Genomic DNA, 19,456 nt, shown 5'->3' on the forward strand with positions numbered 1-19,456 from the left:
AAAAACATGAAGCTTAATAATGGATCACTTGGCACTTTCTCTTCTTATCTCCTCCCAGTTCAAAATACTTGCGTGTCTTAATAGCTAGCTTTCTCTTAGATCTAGAGTTGGGCTCAACACACTTAAGCCTCAGGAAAATCTGTTTTTTAAAATCAATATTTTATTAATATGAGAAAATGTATTATTTCCTATTTCACTTTGGTTACTGGAAAGAAAATTTGCTGTAAAAGAAACATAATATTTAAATATATTTAACTACATTGACTATACATAAGGGTATATCTAATGATATAAAATGACATACATAACCATGTAAAATGTTATAGTATCTTCTCTGTATTTGTAGCCATTTGCAGAAAATTAGCTTAGTCTGCCCACCATAATAACTCTACTTCCTGTCATAACACCGCTTTCCTTTCACATACAGAGAATTCTTGCTCTTCTTGTACTGTCGCACTTCTTGGGGATGGTGCTTGAGACACTACTTATAGAAAGTTTGGTGGATTTTAGGAATGTACACCTTGTTTGTGACAATACTAATGGAACAGAAAGCAATTGTATTTTTAATATGTTTTTTTAAATTAAAATTTATTGTGGTGACAATGGTTACTAAAATTACATAGGTTTCAAGTATACAATTTTGTAATACATCATCTATATAGCACATTGTATGTTTACCATCCAGAGTCTGTTCTACTTCCATCACCATATATTTGACCCCCTTTACCCTCTTCTACAACCCCCTTACTCCTTACCCTCTGTTAACCACTAAACCATTGTCTGTGTCTATGAGTTTTTGTTTCTTCATTTGTTTGTCTTGCTCCTTTGTTGCTTTGAGTTTTATATCCCACATATCAGTGAAGTCATATGATTCTGGAATTTTTCTGTCTGATTTATTTCACTTAGCATAATAACCTCAAGATCCATCTATATTATCGCAATGGCACTATTTTATCTTCTCTTATGGCAGAGTAGTATTTCAATGTGTTTATGAGGTCTGAGAATTATGTTCAGGGACTCTTGCTGCAAAAAGTGCTATGTACCTCGTTGCTGAATATCAATATGGTCACTGACGCCAGCACCTAGTCCACCCTTCCAAGCAATTTTGGAACTCCTTCTGGAATGACCATCAGAGCTGTTGTATTACCCTTGATTTTCTGAATGTCATCAAAATGTCTTCCTTTCAATATTTTCTTTATCTTCAGTAAAGAAAGAAGTCATTGGGGGCCAGGTCAGGTGAGTAGGGAGGGTGTTCCGAAACAGTTATTGTTTGCTGGCTAAAATCTCCTTCACAGACAGTGCCATGTGAGCTGGTGCATTGTCATGATGCAAGAGCCATGAATTGTTGGCAAAAAGTTCAGGTCATCTGAGTTTTTCATGCAGCCTTTTCAGCACTTCCAAATAGTAAACTTGGTTAACTGTTTGTCCAGTTGGTACAAATTCATAATGAAGAATTCCTCTGATATCAAAAAAGGTTAACAACATTGTTGCAAAAAGTTAACGAACTTAATTGTTAGACCTAGTATATACCTTATCTTCTTTATCCAATCAACTATCAAAGGACACTTTGGTTGTTTCCATGTCTTGGCCACCGTAAATAAAGCTTCAGTGAACATTGGAGCACATACTCGTATATCTTCACTGATAAATGTTTTCAGGGTTTTTGGATAGATACCCAGGAGAGGGATTGCTGGGTCATATGGTATTTCTATTCTTAATTTTTTGAGGAACCTCCACACTGCCTTCCCACCAACAGTGTATGAGGGTTCTTTTTTTCCCACAGCTGTTATTATTAATCTTGTTGATGATAGCCATTCTAACCATAGTGAGGTGATATCTCATTGTGGTTTTGATTTGCATTTGTCTGATGTTTAGTGAGGTTGAGCATCTTTTCAAATGCCTCTTGGCAACTTGTATGTCTTCTTGGGAGAAATACCTATTCAGGCCCTCTGACCATTTTTTATTGTGTTTTTTTTTGTTTTGAGTTGTATGAGTTCCTTATGCATTTTGAATATTAGCCCCTTATCGAAGGCATGGTTTGCAAAAATTCTCTCCCATTCAGTTGATTGCCTCTTTGCTGATGGTTTCTTTTGCTGAGCAGAAGCTTTTTAGTTTCACATAGTACCATTCATTTATTTTAGCTTTTACTTCCTTTGTCTTTGAGGTCAAATTAATAAAATCCACTTTGAAGCCAAGGTCCATAAATTTAGTACCTCTGTTTACTTCTATGCAGTTTATTGTGTCAAGTCTTATATTTAGGTCTTTGATCCATTTTGAGTCAATTTTGGTATACAGTCACAGAGAGCAGTCAAGTTTCATTCTTTTGCACGTGGCTTTCCAACACTCCCAGCACCACTTATTGAAGAGGCTGTCTTCACTGTATGTTTTTGGCACCTTTGTCAAAAATTATCCTTCCATATTTATGTGGGTTTATTTCTGGGTTCTCAATTCTATTCCATTGGTCTGTGTGTCTGTTTTTCTGCCAATACCATGCTGTTTTGATTATTGTGGCCCTGTAGTACAAGCTAAAGTCAGGAAGTGTGATACCTCCATTATAGTTCTTTTTTCTTAAGATTGCTTTGGCTATTCGGGGTCTTTTGTGGTTCCAAACAAATCTGATGATTTTTTGTTCTATTTCTTTAAAATATGCCATTGGGATTTTGATGGGGATTGCATTGAATCTGTATATTGCTTTGGGTAATATGGCCATTTTAACTATGTTGATTCTTCCAATCCATGAGCACGGAATGTCTTTCCATTTCTTTTTGTCTTCTTCAATTTCTTTCAAAAAAGTCTTATAATTTTCAGCATATAGGTCTTTCACATCCTTGGTTAAGTTTATTCCTAGGTGTTTTATTCTTTTTGTTGCAATTGCAAAAGCAATTGTTTTTTGTATTTCTTTTTCTGAGATTTCATTGTTAGTATATAGGAAGGCAATGGACTTTTGTGCGTTGATTTTGTAGCCAGCAACTTTACTGTATTCGTTGATTGTTTCTAATAGCTTTTTGGTGGAGTCTTTAGGGTTTTCTATATACAGCATCATGTCATCTGCAAAGAGTGATAATTTAACTTCTTCATTCCCAATTTGGATGCCTTTTATTTCTTTCTCTTGCCTGATTGTTCTGGCAAGGACTTCCAACACTATGTTGGAAAGCAGAGGTGATAGGGGACATCCCTGTCGTGTTCCGGAACGTAGAGCAAAGGGCTTCAGTTTTTCTCCATTAATTATAAGATTAGCAGAGGGCTTGTCATATGTACATTGATTTAATAGCCGGCAACTTTATTGTATTCATTTATTGTTTCTAATAGCTTTTTGGTGGAGTCTTTAGGGTTTTCTACATACAGCATCATGTCATCTGCAAAAAGTGACAATTAAACTTCTTCGTTCCCAATTCGGATGCCCTTTATTTCTTTCTCTTGCTAGATTGCTTTGGCTAGGACTTCCAATACTATGTTGAAAAGCAGAGGTGATAGGGGACAGCCCTGTCGTGTTCCTGAACGTAGAGCAAAGGGCTTCAGTTTTTCACCCGTAATTATGATATTAGCTGCGGGTTTCTCATATATGGCCTTTATTAGGTTAAGTTATTTTCCTTCTATACACATTTTATTAAGTGTTTTAATCATAAATGGATGTTGTCTCTTGTCAAATGCTTTTTCTGCATCAATTGATATAATCATATGATTTTTGTCCTTTATTTTGTTTATGTGACGTATCACATTGATGGATTTGGGGATGTTGAACCGTCCTTGTGCCCCTGGGATGAACCCCACTTGGTGGTGATGAATAATCTTTTTAATGCATTGTTGCATTCGATTTGCTAGAATTTTGTTTAGGATTTTTGCGTCTGTATTCATCAGAGATATTGGTCGGTAGTTTTCTTTTTTTTTGTGTTGTCCTTACCAGGTTTTGGTATCAGGGTAATGTTGGCCTCATAAAATGACTTAAGGAGTACTGTCTCTTCTTCAATTTTTTGGAAGAGTTTGAGCAGGATTGGTATTAGATCCTCTTTGAAGGCTTGGTAGAATTCACTAGTGAAACCATCTGGTCCCGGACTTTTGCTTTTGTGAAGGATTTGGATGACTGATTCAATTTCGTTACTGGTGATCGGTCTGTTTAGATTTTCCAGTTCTTCATGGTTCAGCCTAGGAAGGCTATATGTTTCTAATAACTTGTCCATTTCTTCTAGGTTATTGAATTTGGTGGCATATAGTCCTTCATAGTATTCTTGGATGATCCTTTGTATTTCTGTGGCTTGCATGGCATCTTCTTTTCTTTAATTTCTAATTTTGTTTATTTGCGTCTTTTTCTATTTTATTGAGTCTAGCCAAGAGTTTGTCAATTTTATTAATCCTTTCAAAAACCAGCTCTTTGTTGCATTAATAATATGTTTTTTAAACATGGTTTCTACTTTAGCATGTTTAAATAAAATGAATTCTATAGTGCTTGTTTTAGATAGTTGTAAGAATTATACTATATCTCAGGGATCAGCAAACATTTTGTGTAAAAGGCCATATAGTAAGTTTTTTAGGCCTTGTGGCCCAATAAGGTGCCTGTCACATATTTTCTTCTCCTTTTTAAAATATTCCATTAAAAGAATAGGAGAAAAAAAAAACACATTCTTAGCTCCTGGTCTATACAAAGCAGGGGTCTGACTGCTTTTGACCTCAGTCTGCCAACCTTTGATCAGTTTGTTGAAATCACTGACTTAATAAAGAAGGGAAAAACCACTTAAGAAGAAATGAAACATTTATCAGGTTACTAATCGTTGGTGGATACAACTTTGTGCATTTATCTAGTCTATGTAAATTAATGAATGGTGAATTTCTGTTTTCATCTCACTTTGCCCACAACAGCACCTCTGTTGTATAAATACGATGATTAGAAAGTAAGTATTGGTGATGATGAAATAGCATAACCTAGGCACTGTGAGTCACTGACTCACAATGAAATTGGAAGATTAAAAAGCATAGTTGATTGTGGCCTAAAGAGAGTTGTAAGGAGAAAGAGGATTGTACTCTAGTCTCCACTACTTGGGGCTCAATAAATATTTTGGAAGAAATCAGTGAATGTTACTAATTATATACGGAAAAGTTTGGGACAGTATCTCCAGAACACATTCCATTTATATAACAGGTTCACTAGCTCATTAAAGATGTTTAAAAGTCTTGGAGTAAAAAAACCTATTTGTTTGTTTCGCAATGCTATATTTCTGAGCTCCATTTAACCATGTTACCACTTTCCTCCTAACAAGACACCTATTACAGTAGTCCATACTTATCTCCTGTTTCACTTTCTATAGTTTTAGTTACCTATGGTCTGTTGAGGTTCAAAAATATTAAATGGAAAATTGCAGAAATAAACAATTCCTACGTTTTAAGTTGTGTGCTGTTCTGATCATCGTGAAATCTCACACAGTTATGCTCCATCCTGTCCAAGATGTGAATCATCCATTTATCCAGTGTTTCCACACTGTATATGCTACCCATCCATTGGTCACTTAGTAGCCATATCTTCATAAGGTTAGTAGTAACCTAACACTATGTCGCAATGCCTACCTCATTCACCTCACTTCATCTCATCATGTAGGAATTGTATCATGTCATATCATCACAAGAAGGTTGTGTATAGTACACTAAGTAATTTTGAGTGAGAGACCATATTCACATAACTTTTATTATAGTATATTGTTAGAATTTTCTATCTTATTATTAGTTACTATTGTTAATCTCCTACTGTGCTTAGTTTATGAATTAAACTTTATCATAAGTATGTACGAGCTCGAGCAATTAAGTTTGTGAACTTGTTCTAATCATGTTGCTAACCTTTTTTGATATCAGAGGAATTCTTCATTATGAATTTGTACCAACTGGACAAACAGTTGACCAAGTTTACTATTTGGAAGTGCTGAAAAGGCTACCTGAAAAAGTTAGGCAACCTGAACCTTAGCCAACAATTTATGACTCTTGCATCACGACAATGCACCAGCTCACAAGGCACTGTCTGTGAGGGAGTTTTTAGCCAGTAATCAAATAACTGTATTGGAACATCCTCCCTACTCACCTGATCTGGCCCCCAATGACTTCTTTCTTTACCTGAAGATAAAGGAAATGTTGAAAGGAAGACATTTTGATGACATTCAGAACATCAAGGGTAATACAACAGGTCTGATGGCCATTCCAGAAAAAGAGTTCCAAAATTGCTTTGAAGGGTGGACTAGGTGCTGGTGTCAGTGCCTAGCTTCCCAAGGGGAGTGTACTTTGAAGGTGACCATAGTTATATTCAGCAATGAGGTATGTTGCACTTTTTCTAGGATGAGTTCATGAACTCAATTGTCAGATCTCATATATATAAGAAAAAACATAGTATGTATAGCGTTCAGTACTATCCACAGGTTCAGACATTGACCAGGGGTGTTGGAATGTGGATAACGGGGCACTACTGTAATAATAATTGAATAACCTTTCTACCTGGCTGCAGCCATCCGGTAAGCCAAGATGGGTGCTTACAAGTATATCCAAGAGCTACGTAGGAAGAAGCAGTCTGATGTAATGCAGTTTCTGCTTAGCGTGCATGGCTGGCAGTACTGCACAGGGCCCCCTGCCCCACCCTGGCCTGATAAAGCACACAGGCTGGGATACAAAGCCAAGCAAGGATATGTCGCATAATGGATTTGTGCGTGCCTTGGCTGCTGCGAACATCTAGTTCCTAAGGCTTCAACCTATGGCAAGCCTGTCTATCACGGAATTAACCAGCTGAAGTTTGCTCTGAGCCTTCAGTTTGTTTCTGAGGAGCAAGCTGGATGCCACTGTGGGGCTCTGAGAGTCCTGAATTCTTATTGGGTTGGTGAAGATTCCATGTGCAAATTCTTTGAGGTCATCCTCATTGATCCATTCCATAATGCTGTCAGACGGAATCTTGTCACCCAGTGGATCACCAAACAAGTCCACAAGTGCAGGGAGATGCAAGGGCTGACATCTGCAGGTCGCAAGAGCCGTGGCCTTAGAAAGGGTCACAACTTCCACCATATTATTGGTGGTTCTCACAGTGCAGCTTGAAGAAGGCGCAATACTCTGCAGCTCCACTGTTACCACTAATATAGGTAAAGTTTATAAAATTCATACCTAACAAACAATTTAGGAGGGTCATGTCTGCTTAAAAAAATAATTGAATAGTGTTATACAGAACACCTATTTGAGTAAAACTAGTTTGAGAGGAATAACTTTTATCAAATTAACTGCTCATGAGATAAGAAGCAATCACTCTGGACAAAATATAGCAGCTATTTAATAGCACAGGAGAGTGACCAAAAGCGGGAAAACAGTAGAGAGGATTCTACTCTTGAAAGTAAGGAAGTACACTGGGCAAGTTTGCATTCATGTGGCTTTCCTTCTGAGTGTACCCTTCAGTTTGCATGGCATAGGATGGCTAGAATCCAGACAAAAAGCCATAGTCTTACTGACTTGAGAAGTCGGAGGAAAGAGTTGAGGATGCCAGAATGGTTGGAAAGTAATGTGGGGGAGGGGGATATTGTGGAATGAAGGGAGCCACAGAGGGGAGACCTTAAAAATCTGCTTGTAAATTCCACCCAAACACTTGGTTGAATCCTGAGCTTTATATTTAAGGGGAGGATTCATACAACCCAGCAAAAAGGAATAGCTGGAAGTCTGCAGTAAATGAACATAGATTTAAGTGCTGTCCATTGAAGGGAAAACAGAGTTTTAAGTTTCAGTTCAGCTGTATTAACTATTTCCTAAAACAAAAGTTCAATACTTTTCAGAGGAAGGTAAAAGAATCCAGGATGTCTGCATATTAACTACAATGTCCAGTTATGCAATTAAAACTTACTAGACATGAGAAGTAACAGGTAAAACTGACCCATAGAGAAAAAAAACCAATTAATGAAAACTAACTCTGAAATAACACAGATGTTAAACATTATAATGATTTAAAGCAGATAGGACAACTATATTTGTTGATTTAAAGGGAAGTCTCTTCATACTGAATGAACATATAGAGAATCACAACAGATTCTGGAAACTTTAAAAAAATAAAGAGGAATGTCTAGATTTCAAAAGCAAAGTATAAGAAAGAACAATTCACTAGGTAGGCTAACAGCAGAATGCAGACAACTGAAGAAAGGGTCAGTGAACTTGAAGATAAATCAGAAGAAAGACCTAGTCTGATGAACAAAGAGAAGAAAATGAAAAGGGCCTCAGTAACCTCTGGGGTAATATCCACTGATTTAATGTAAATGGAGTTCCATAAGAACAGGAATGAAAAAACAGGAGAGTAAAAAGAATAATAATTAATGAAACAGTAGTAATAGCAAGAATTTTCCATACTTGGTGAAAATTTAAATTTGCTGATACAAAAAGTTGAGCAGAACCCAAGCAGTAGAAAACTAAAGAAAACTACACCTAAGCACATCACAATGAATCTACTGGAAAAACAACAAGCAAAACAAGAAAAAAATCAGAAGAAAACAAAACAAAACCCTGAGATTAAAAGAAAATCTGAAAGAACCTATAGAAAAAAAACACATTGTGTGCAGGGGCATAATGATATGAATGAGGTTGGACTTCTCCGAGAAAGAATGGATGATGTAGAACAATGTACAATCATCGTTAGTTGAAAATATTTGCAGACACAATTTTGTACAGTGAAAATGTACATCAAAAGTAAAAAGCAAATTTAAGATATTTTCTGATAATGATGAGAGAATTCTTTAACAGCATACCTGCATAAAAGAAATATGTAAAACTGAAAGCAGCAAAAGAACAAGACAAACAAATGAAGAAACAAAAACTCATAGACACAGACAATAGTTTAGTGGTTACTAGAGGGTAAGAGGGTAGGGGGTGGTAGACAAGGGTAAAAGGGATCAAATATATGGTGATGGAAAGAGAACTGACTCTGGGTGGTGAACACGCAGTCTAATAGATGATGTGTTACAGAACTGTACCCCTGAAACCTATATAACTTTACTAACAATTGTCACCCCAATAAACTTTAATAATAAAAAAACAGAAATATAAAGAAATTTCTTCAGGCTAAAAGTCTGTTTAAAACATCACAACAGAGCTTCAAAATACATGAAGCCAAAACTGACAGAATTAAAGGGAGAAATAAATCCCCAATCACAGATGTAGATCCTAGTAATCACACCTAACTCATTGACAGAACTAGAAAAAAATTCATTGAAGGCATAGATGATTTGAATTCCAATGTTAACAACATAGACACGACTGACACCTATAGAGTCCAATAACTACAGAATATATTTATTTTCAAGAGCATATGGAATTTCCCCCAAGATAGACTATATAATGGGACATAAAATGTGACCTTATAAATACCAAAAGATTGAAAACATCAGTATATATTCTCTACCAAATGGAATGAATAAGCAATGAATAACAATAAGATCAATAGAAAATCCCTAGTTATTTGGAAATTAGGAAGCACTATTCTAAGTAACTGATAGACAAAGGAAGAAATCACAAGGAAAATGAGAAAATATTTCAAGTTGCATAATGATCGAAATGCCTTATACTGAGAATTTTGTGGGATGGAGTTAAAGCAGTGCTCAGTGGGAAATAGCTGTAAATACCTATCTTTAAAAAGAAGGGAGATTTAAAATTGGTGATTTAAGTTTTCCACTTAAGCTATAAAAGCGCTTTTTAAAATAAGCCCTTTTAAATTTTAAAATAATTTAAAATTTATTTAAAATATAGATTTTTACATTATTTTAAAATTTAAAATTTAAAATAATAAAAATAAGGACAAAGTGAATGGGTGGAAATTGACACTCCAAGCAAATGGTAGCCAGAGAAAACCTGGTGTAGCCATACTGATATCAGATGAAACAGACTTCAGGGTGAAAAAGGTACCAAGAGACAAAGATGGACATTTCATAATGGTAAAGGGGACTATACAACAAGAAGACATAACAGTCATCAATATTTATGCACCCAATCAGGGAACTCCGAAATATACAAAGCAACTACTAAGAGAACTAAAGGGAGAAATTGACCAAAACACAATGATACTAGGGGACCTAAATACATCATTGACAGCTGTGGAAAGATCATCCAAACAGAAAATAAATAACGAAATAAAATACCTAAATAACACATTAGATGAAATGGACACAATTGACATTTATAGAGCACTTCATCCTTAAACATCACACTATACATTTTTTTCTAGTGTACATGGAAGATTCTCAAGGATAGACCATATATTGGGGCTTAAAACTAACCTCAGCAAATTTAAGAAGATTGAAATCATACCAAGCATGTTCTCTGATCACAAGGCTTTGAAATTGGATATCAACTGCAAAAAGAAAGAAGGAAAAACCACAAATACATGGAGATTAAACAACATACTTTTAAAGAATGACCGGATCAAAGAAGAAATTAGAGGAGAGATCAAAAGATGCATAGAAACAAATGAGAATGAAAATACATCCTACCAAAATTTTTGAGATACAGTGAAAGCAGTTTTAAGAGGGAAATTTATATCATTACAGGCCTATCTCAAGAAACAAGAAAAATCCCAAATAAATAACCTCATGTTACACCTCAAAGAACTAGAAAAAGAAGAACAAATGAAATCCAAGGTCACCAGAGAAAGGAAATAACAAAAATCATAGAAGAACTAAATGAAATAGAGAATAAGAAGACAATAGAAAAAATTAATGTGACAGCGAGGTGGTTCTTTGAAAAGATTAACAAAATTGACAAACCCTTCGCTAGACTCACTAAGATAAAAAGAGAGAAGACACTAACAAACAAAATCAGAAATGAAAATGGAGAAGTTATAACGGATGCCACAGAAATACAAAGGATCATCCAAGAATACTATGAAGGACTATATGCCACCAAATTCAATAACACAGAAGAAAGGTCCAAGTTCTTAGAAATATATAGCCTTCCTAGGCTGAATCACGAAGAACTGGGAAATCTAAGCAGACCCATCACCAGTAACGAAATTGAATCAGTCATCCAAAACCTTCCCATAAGCAAAAGTCTGGGACCTGATGGCTTCACTAGTGAATTCTACCAAACCTTCAAAGAGGACCTAATACCAGTCCAGCTCAAACTCTTCCAAAAAATTGAAGAGACTGCGCCCTAATTCATTTTATGAGGCCAGCATTACCCTGATACCAAAACCTCATAAGGACAACACAAAAAAGAAAACTACAGACCAATACCTCTGATGTATACAGATGCAAAAATCCTAAACAAAATTCTAGCAAATCAAATGCAATAATGCATTAAAAGGATTATTCATCACGACCTAGTGGGGTTTATCCCAGGAGCACAAGGATGGTTCAACATACGCTAATCCATCAACATACACTAATCCATCAATGTGGCACATCACATAAACAAAATAAAGGACAAAATTCATGTGATTATATCAATTGATGCAGAAAAGCATTTGACAAGATACAACATCCATTTATGATTAAAACACTTAATAAAATAGGTATAGAAGGAAAATACCTTAACATAATAAAGACCATATATGACAGACCCTCAGCTAATTTCATAATTAACGGTGGAAAACTGAAGCCCTTTGCTCTACGTTCAGGAACACGATAGGGCTGTCCCCTATCACCTCTGCTTTCCAACATAGTGTTGGAAGTCCTCGCCAGAACAATCAGGCAAGAGAAAGAAATAAAAGGCATCCAAATTGGGAAGGAAGAAATTAAATTGTCACTCTTTGCAGATGACATGATGCTATATTTAGAAAACCCTAAAGACTCCACCAAAAAGCTATTAGAAACAATCAACGAATACAGTAAAGTTTCTGGCTACGTACAAAAATCCATTGCATTCCTATATACTAAGAATGAAATCTCTGAAAAAGAAATTAAAAAAAAACAATTCCATTTGCAATTGCAGCAAAAAGAATAAAATACCTAGGAATAAACTTAACCAAGGATGTGAAAGACCTATGTGCTGAAAACTACAAGACATTTTAAAAAGAAATTGAAGGAGACACAAAGAAATGGAAAGACATTCCATGCTCATTGATTGGTAGAATCAACATAGTTAAAATGGCCATATTACCCAAAGCAATACACAGATTTAATGTAATTCCCATCAAAATCCCAATGGCATTTTTTTAAAGAAATAGAACAAAAAATCATCGGATTTGTTTGGAACCACAAAAGATCCCGAATAGCGAAAGCAATCTTAAGAAAAAAGAACAATGCTGGAGGTATCACACTTCCTGACCTTGGCTTGTACTACAGGGCAACAGTAACCAAACCAGCATGTTGTTGGCAGAAAACCAGACACATAGATCAATGGAATAGAATTGAGAACCCAGAAATAAAACCTCATAAATATGGACAGATAATTTTTGACGAAGAAGCAAACAACGTACAGTGGAGAAAAGACAGTCTCTTCAATAAACGGTGCTGGCAGAATTGGAAAGCCATGTGCAAAAGAATGAAACTAGACTTCTATCTATCATCTGTACCAAAATTAATTCAAAATGGATCAAAGACTTAAGCATAAGACCTGAAAGAATAAAATGCATAGAATGAAACATATGTACTAAACTTATGGACCTTGCGATCAAAGAGCATTTTATGAATTTGACACCAAAGGCAAGTGAAGTAAAAGCTAAAATAAATGATGGGACTATATCAAAGTTAAAAGCTTCTGCACAGCAAAAGAAACCATTGACAAAATAAAGAGGGAACCAATGCAATGGGAGAAGATTTTTGCAAACAATGCCTCTGATAAGGGGCTGAGATCTCATATATACAAGGAACTCGTGCCACTCAGCAACAAAAAACAAACATCCCTATTGAAAAATGGGCAGAGGACCTGAAGAGATATTTCTCCAAAGAGAACATCCAGTGACAAATAGACATGTGAAAAAATGCTCAACATCACTAATCATCAGAGAAATTCAAATAAAAACCACAATGAGATATCACCTCACCCCAGTCAGAATGGCTATCATCAACAAGACAAATAATAACAAGTGTTGGAGAGGCTGTGGAGAAAAAGGAACCCTCATACACTGTTGGTGGGAATGCAGACTGGTGCAGCCGTTATGGAAGGCAGTGTGAAAGTCCCTCAAAAAATTACGAATAGAATTACCATATGACCCAGCAATCCCTCTCCTGGGTATCTACCCCAAAAATCTGAAAACATGTATACATAAAGACTAGTATACTCCAATGTTTATTGCAGCTTTATTTACAGTGTCCAAGACATGGAAGAAACCATAATGTCCTTCAGTAGATGAATGGATAAAGAAGCTGTGGTATATACACACAATTGAATACTATTCTGCGGTAAGAAAAGATGAAATAGGACCATTTGTGACAGCATGGATGGATCTGTAGATTTTAACACTAAGTGAAATAAGTCAGACAGAAAAAGCAGAGAACCATATGATTTCATTGATATGTGGTATATAACCAAAAAACAACATAAGAACAAGACAAATGAGAAACAAAAACTCATAGACAGACAATAGTTTAGTGGTTACCAGAGGGTAAGCGGGGAGGGGGGTGGAAGATGAGGATAAAGGGGATCAAATATATGGTGATGGAAGGAGAACTGACGCTGGGTAGTGAACACACAGTGGGATTTATAGATCCCTAAATACAGAATTGTACATCTGAAATCTGTGTAAATTTGGTAAGAATTGTCACCCCAAGAAACTTTAATTAAAAAGAAATAAAAATAAGGAAATAATAAAGATAAAAGTAGAACTGGAAATATGTGAACTAGAAAAAATATACACAGCTAAAAGTTGGCAATTGCTTGTTACCATGACTAATGAGAAAATAGAAAACACAAATTACCCATATTAGGAATGATCCTACAGACATGAAAAGGTTAAATAAGGGAATATTGTAAACATAACAATAAATTTGATATCTTATATGAGATGGAAAAAATAGTTTGAGAAGCATACATTAAGTAAAACTAACTGACTAACTAAATGAAGCAAAATATGAATACCCCTATATTTCCTAAGAAAATTGAATTATCACACACTACACACACACACACTCACACACACACACACACACACACACACACACACACACACACACTTCCTGCCCCGGATTTTTCACTGGTGAATTATGTAAAATATTTATGTAAGATTCAATATCAATCTGTCATAAACTCAGAAAACAGAGGAATAAGGACTGATGCCCAACTAATTTTATGAAACGAATATGGGTATGTCCTGTTACTCCTACCAGACAAAGACAAAAATCACAAAACCAGAAAACCATAGCTCATTCTCCCTCATTATATACCATAGATGCAGAAATCCTTAACAGAATTTTGAAATCAGATCCAATGGCATATAAAGTGCCTAATACACTATAGCCAAAGAGTTTATGCCAGTAATGCATAGTGGTTTAACATTTGAAAATCAAAAATTGTAATTCACCATATTAAAAGACTAAAAAAATGAAAAACTTAAGCCCTCCATATAATTATTTGAATATATAGATTCAGAGAAAGCATTTAACAAAATTAATTTTTGTCTCTGATTAAAAACTCTCAGCAAACTAGGATCAGAAGAGGTTTCCTTGACCTTAAGGGACTTCTACCAAACCCTTTTAGCTGAAATTATACTCAGTGGAGAAAGACTTCATTTCTTTCTCCTAAGATCAGCAACATGCCTGCTCTCACCACTGCCTATTCAAAATTGCCAGTGCAGTAAGACAAGACAGATTGGAAAGGAAGAAGTAAAGCTGTCTTTTTTTTTTCTTTTACAGATGGCATGATTTCCCAATGTAGAAAACAGTATGGGCAATACCAAAATGCTCCTAAACCTTGTGAGTTTAGAAAGATGACAGAATAAAGAAAACTAAAAATAAGATCAATAAACAAAAATCAGTTACATTTGTGTATTCTAACAATGAAATACAGGAAATAGGAAGTACAAAAACCGTCTTTTATAATATTAATGCCATCAAAAATTTGAAATACTTAGGAGTAAATCAGATAAAAATGTGCAAGTCCTGTACACTGAAAACCACAAAACTATTGCTGAGAGAAATAAAAGAAGACCTGAATTAATGGTGATATATAGCATGTTCATGGATTAGAAGACTCAATATCATTAATGTACCAATTCTTTCCAAATTTGTCTACAGATTCAATGCAATTCCAAAACAGTATAAAACTATAGTGTACATGATAGCAAAAGGATAGACATATGGATGAGTGAAACAGAATAAAGAGTCCATAAATGCACCCATGGATGTATGAGGAATTGATGGGTTGTTGTTTTTTTGTGTGTGTTTTTTTCCACAAAAGTACAAAGGTAGTACCGTGGAGAAAAGATTGTCTTTTCAACAAATAGTACTGAAAGAATTGAATATGCATATGCACAGAAATGGACTTTTACTCATTGCTTGCACTGTATACAGAAATTGGCTCAAAATGAATCATAGACTTAAATTTAAACCAAAATCTATAAATATTTTAGAAAAAAATATAGGACAAAATCCTGGATTAGGCAGATATTTCCTAGATAAGACAACAAAAACATGATCCATAAAAGAAAAGGCTGTAAGATTTTGTATTTCGTCAAAATTAAGAACTTGTTGTTTTCTGAAGACACTACTAAGGAAAAGAAAACACAAAACACAGTCTAGGAAAAAATATTTGCAAATCACATATCTGATAAAAGTCTTATATCCAGAATATGTAAAGAAACCTCAAAGCTCAATAGTAAAACAAACATCCTCAAATAATGTTTATTTAGAAGCAAATTAGCATAAGATTTTAAGACACTTCACAAAGTAAACATGAAAAGTTACTCAATGTTATTAACTAGGGAAATGCATAAAAAAACGTAATGAGATACCACTATAAACCTATTAGAATGTTTAAATACTAAAACAGAACTATACCCAGTAAAGACAAGGATGTGGACCAACTGGAGCTATCATAGATTGCTGGTGTGGATCTAAAATGATGCACACTTTGGAAAACAGTTTGGCAGTTTCTAAAAAAATGGAAACATAAACTTATCATATGACCCTGTCCATTCCTAGGCATTTACCCATGAGAAGTGAAAGCATATGTCTATATAAAGCTTGTACATGTGTTCAGGATAGCTTTATTTCTAATAGCCAGAAACAGGAAACAACTCAACTGCTCATTACCTAGTGGGTGAATCAACAAATTTTAGTATATTTATATAATGGACTACTACACAGCAATAAAAGTGAATGAACTATTGACACACACCACACCATGCCTGAATCTCAAAATAATTATGCTGAGTGAAAAGTTAGACAAAAAGAGTGGCTTCTGTATAATTCCTTTTATATAAAATTCTAGAAAATGCAAATTATAGTAACAAAGAAAATCAATCCATGCCTTGGGGGGGGATGGGTAGTCATGAGGAAGATATTTTAAAGGGAGACAAGGAAGTTTTTCATATTTATAATGTTCACTTTAACAATTTTTTAAAGAGCTTTTATTTTAGAGCAGTTTTAGGTTCACAGGAAAATTGAAAGTGATACAGAGATTTCCCATATACCTGCTGCCCCCATATATATATATATATATATATACTCAGGCACAAGTTCTCTACATTCAGCACCCACCAGCAGAGGGGTACATTTGTAACAACTGATGAACCTACATTGATTTATCATTATCACCCAAAGTCCGTAGTTCACCTTAGAGTTCATCTTGGAGTTGTTTATTCTGTGGGTTTGGACAAGTGTATAATTGCATGTATCCATTGTTATATTATCATACAGAGTATTTTTACTGCCCTAAAAATCTTTTGTGCTCTGACTGCTTATCTCTCCCACCCCCACCCTCTAGCAAGCAATGGTCTTTTTACTCTCTTTATAATTTTTTCTTTTCCAGAATGTCCTATAGTTAGAACCATATAGTATGCAGCCTTTCCAGATTGGCATCTTTCACTTAGTAATATGCATTTAAAGTTCCTCTGTTTTTTCATGGCTTAATAGCTAATTTCCTTTTACTGATGAATAATATTCCATTGTCTAGATGTGCTACAGTTTCTTTATCCATTCACCTGAAGGACATCTTGGTTGCTTCCAAGTTTTGGCAATTATGAATAAAGCTGCTATATAAACGCATATTTTTGTGTGGACATACGTTTTCAACTCCTTTGGGTCAATACTAAAGAATGCTATTGCTGGATCATATGGTAAGAGTATGTTTCATTTTGTAGGAAACCACCAAACTGTCTTAAAAAGTAGCTGCACCATTTTGCCATCCCACAAATAGTGAATGAGAGTTCCTGTTGCTCCACATCCATGTTAGCATTTGGTATTGTCTGTGTTCTGGATTTTTGGCCACTCTAATGGGTGTGTAGTGGCATCTCATTGTTCTTTTAATTTGTATTTCCCTGATGTCATATGTGGAACATCCTTTCATATGCTTATTTTCCATCTCTATATCTTCTTTGGTGAGGTGTCTGTTAAAGTCTTTGGCCCATTTTTCAATCAGGTTGTTTTTCTTATTGTTGAGTTTTAAGAGTCTTTTGTATATTTTCGGTAATAGCCCTTTATCAGATGAGTCTTTTGCAAATATTTTCTCCCGATCTGTGGCTTGTCTTTTCATTCTCTTGACATTGTCTTTTGCAGAGCAGAAATTTTTCATTTTGATGAAGTCCAGTGTATCAATTATTTCTTTCATGTATAGTGCTTTTGTTGTATGAGTATCTAAAAAGTCATCACCATGTCCAAGGTCATCTAGGGTATTTCCTATGTTATCTTCTAGGAGCTTTTGTGTTTCACATTTAGGTCTCTGATCCATTTTGAGTTAATTTTTGTGAAGGTGTGATGTCAGTGTCTAGATTAATTTTTTCTTTTCTTTTTGGGCATGAAAAGTCCAGTTGTTTAGCACCATTTGTTGAAAAGATAAGGACATTTTTGTGAGTGATGGATATGTTCATTATTTTGATTGTCACCTATGTGACAAAATTTTTCAAATTGTGTACTTTAAATATGTGCAATTTATTGTATATTAATTTTATCTCAATAAAACAGCTTTTTAAAAGTAAGTTTAACAGAAAAATAATGAAATGTAGATTCCATTAAAGGAATGTGTCCATGTGCACACAGCTAAAAATAACCCAAACTAGCTAGATTCATAATGACAGCAAGAAATTAACCAGTTGACAACCTAAAATTCATGTCACAAACATTACCTAAACAAAGTGTGCCCCTTTATCAATGACGTCTGTATTTACAGGGTCTTGTTTAAAAACACAGATTCTTAGGCTCCATAGAAAACTTACTGATCTAACTCGGGGGGTAGGGCCAGGTACTATGTTTAACAATTTGTCCAAGTGGTTCTGATGCAGGCGCTTTTTTGAGATCTTCTGATCTAGATTATCTCCATTTTGACAGTTGCCGAAGATCCATATTCTTGTTCTCCTATTTATATTACATCAAATATTTCTTTGTGCTATATAATTACAAAAAAAAAATAGAAATTACACAAAAAGAAGACCATAATTACATTACCCAATTAAATCATTGTTGTCATATGTCCATTAAGGGATTGCCTTGCCAATATGTTGATATAATGTTTACAATATTATGTTATAATCCATATTATATTATATAATCTATATTTTATTATCCAACATTATATTATAATCCAAAATAATTTTAATCTCAAATGTCATTATACCAGTTTGTCTTAATTTTAATTTTTCATATCCTCAGAAATCCAATATTTTTTCTGTTAAGTTTGTATCTTCCTTGAGAAACTAGTCTTAAAATATTTTTTTCATTCCTGTGATTGTGTAACTTTCTTATTGTGATTATAAAGTGTTCTTCCTATAAAATTGTAACATTTTATAAGTGCCTTTGACTCAGAAACCATGCTCTCCTTCTAAGTAAATCAGTTTGTTGTTATTCTTTTTAATTCTTGCATGTGGTATATTAACCAGCTTTATTACAAAAAGTCACTCTTTGTTTAATTTCTACTAATCTTATTTTCTGAATTGTGGACAAAAACATGTGCCATGAATTTTATATAATTAATTAAGGAAGTTTATTCATTGCATAAATATTTACTGAGTGTTGGTTCTGTTGGGCACTAAGAATACAATGATGAAAAGAGCATGATTGAGTAGATGAAGGGGTAATGGGAAAAGTGGAGTCAAAATTATTACAAATTTCTGGCTGAGGAATCTGGGTTGTGCTATTTCCTGGACTAGAGATGATAGTAGAATGGTAATGATTCAATTGTTTGTTTATATTAAATTTGCTGTTGGGAAAATTATACAACTTCTCTTTTCCCTAACTCTTCATCTGTAAAATGGAAATAATAGTATTTACCTTGTATTGTCATTGGTAGGATTAAATAAAATAAAACATGGAACAAGTTTAGAATAAATTCTGGCACATAGAAAACACTCAGTACATGTTTGCTGTTATTATTGTTGTTGTTC

General features: G+C 34.6%; 1 protein-coding gene and 2 pseudogenes across 3 annotated transcripts in view; 2 read left to right on the forward strand and 1 right to left on the reverse strand.

The window, feature by feature from the left end:
• COL4A5 (collagen type IV alpha 5 chain) overlaps window positions 1-19,456 on the forward strand; it is a 307,204-nt gene that overhangs the window by 93,353 nt on the left and 194,395 nt on the right. The window lies entirely within an intron of this gene.
• Window positions 14-6,482, reverse strand: LOC109438321 (large ribosomal subunit protein eL42-like; annotated as a pseudogene).
• LOC109438320 (large ribosomal subunit protein eL15 pseudogene) lies at window positions 6,496-7,095 on the forward strand (annotated as a pseudogene).

This window comes from Rhinolophus sinicus, chromosome 18, assembly GCF_057876585.1.
Source record: "Rhinolophus sinicus isolate RSI-liver-muscle chromosome 18, RSI-T2T, whole genome shotgun sequence".
In the NCBI taxonomy this organism is placed as follows: Eukaryota; Metazoa; Chordata; class Mammalia; order Chiroptera; family Rhinolophidae; genus Rhinolophus; species Rhinolophus sinicus.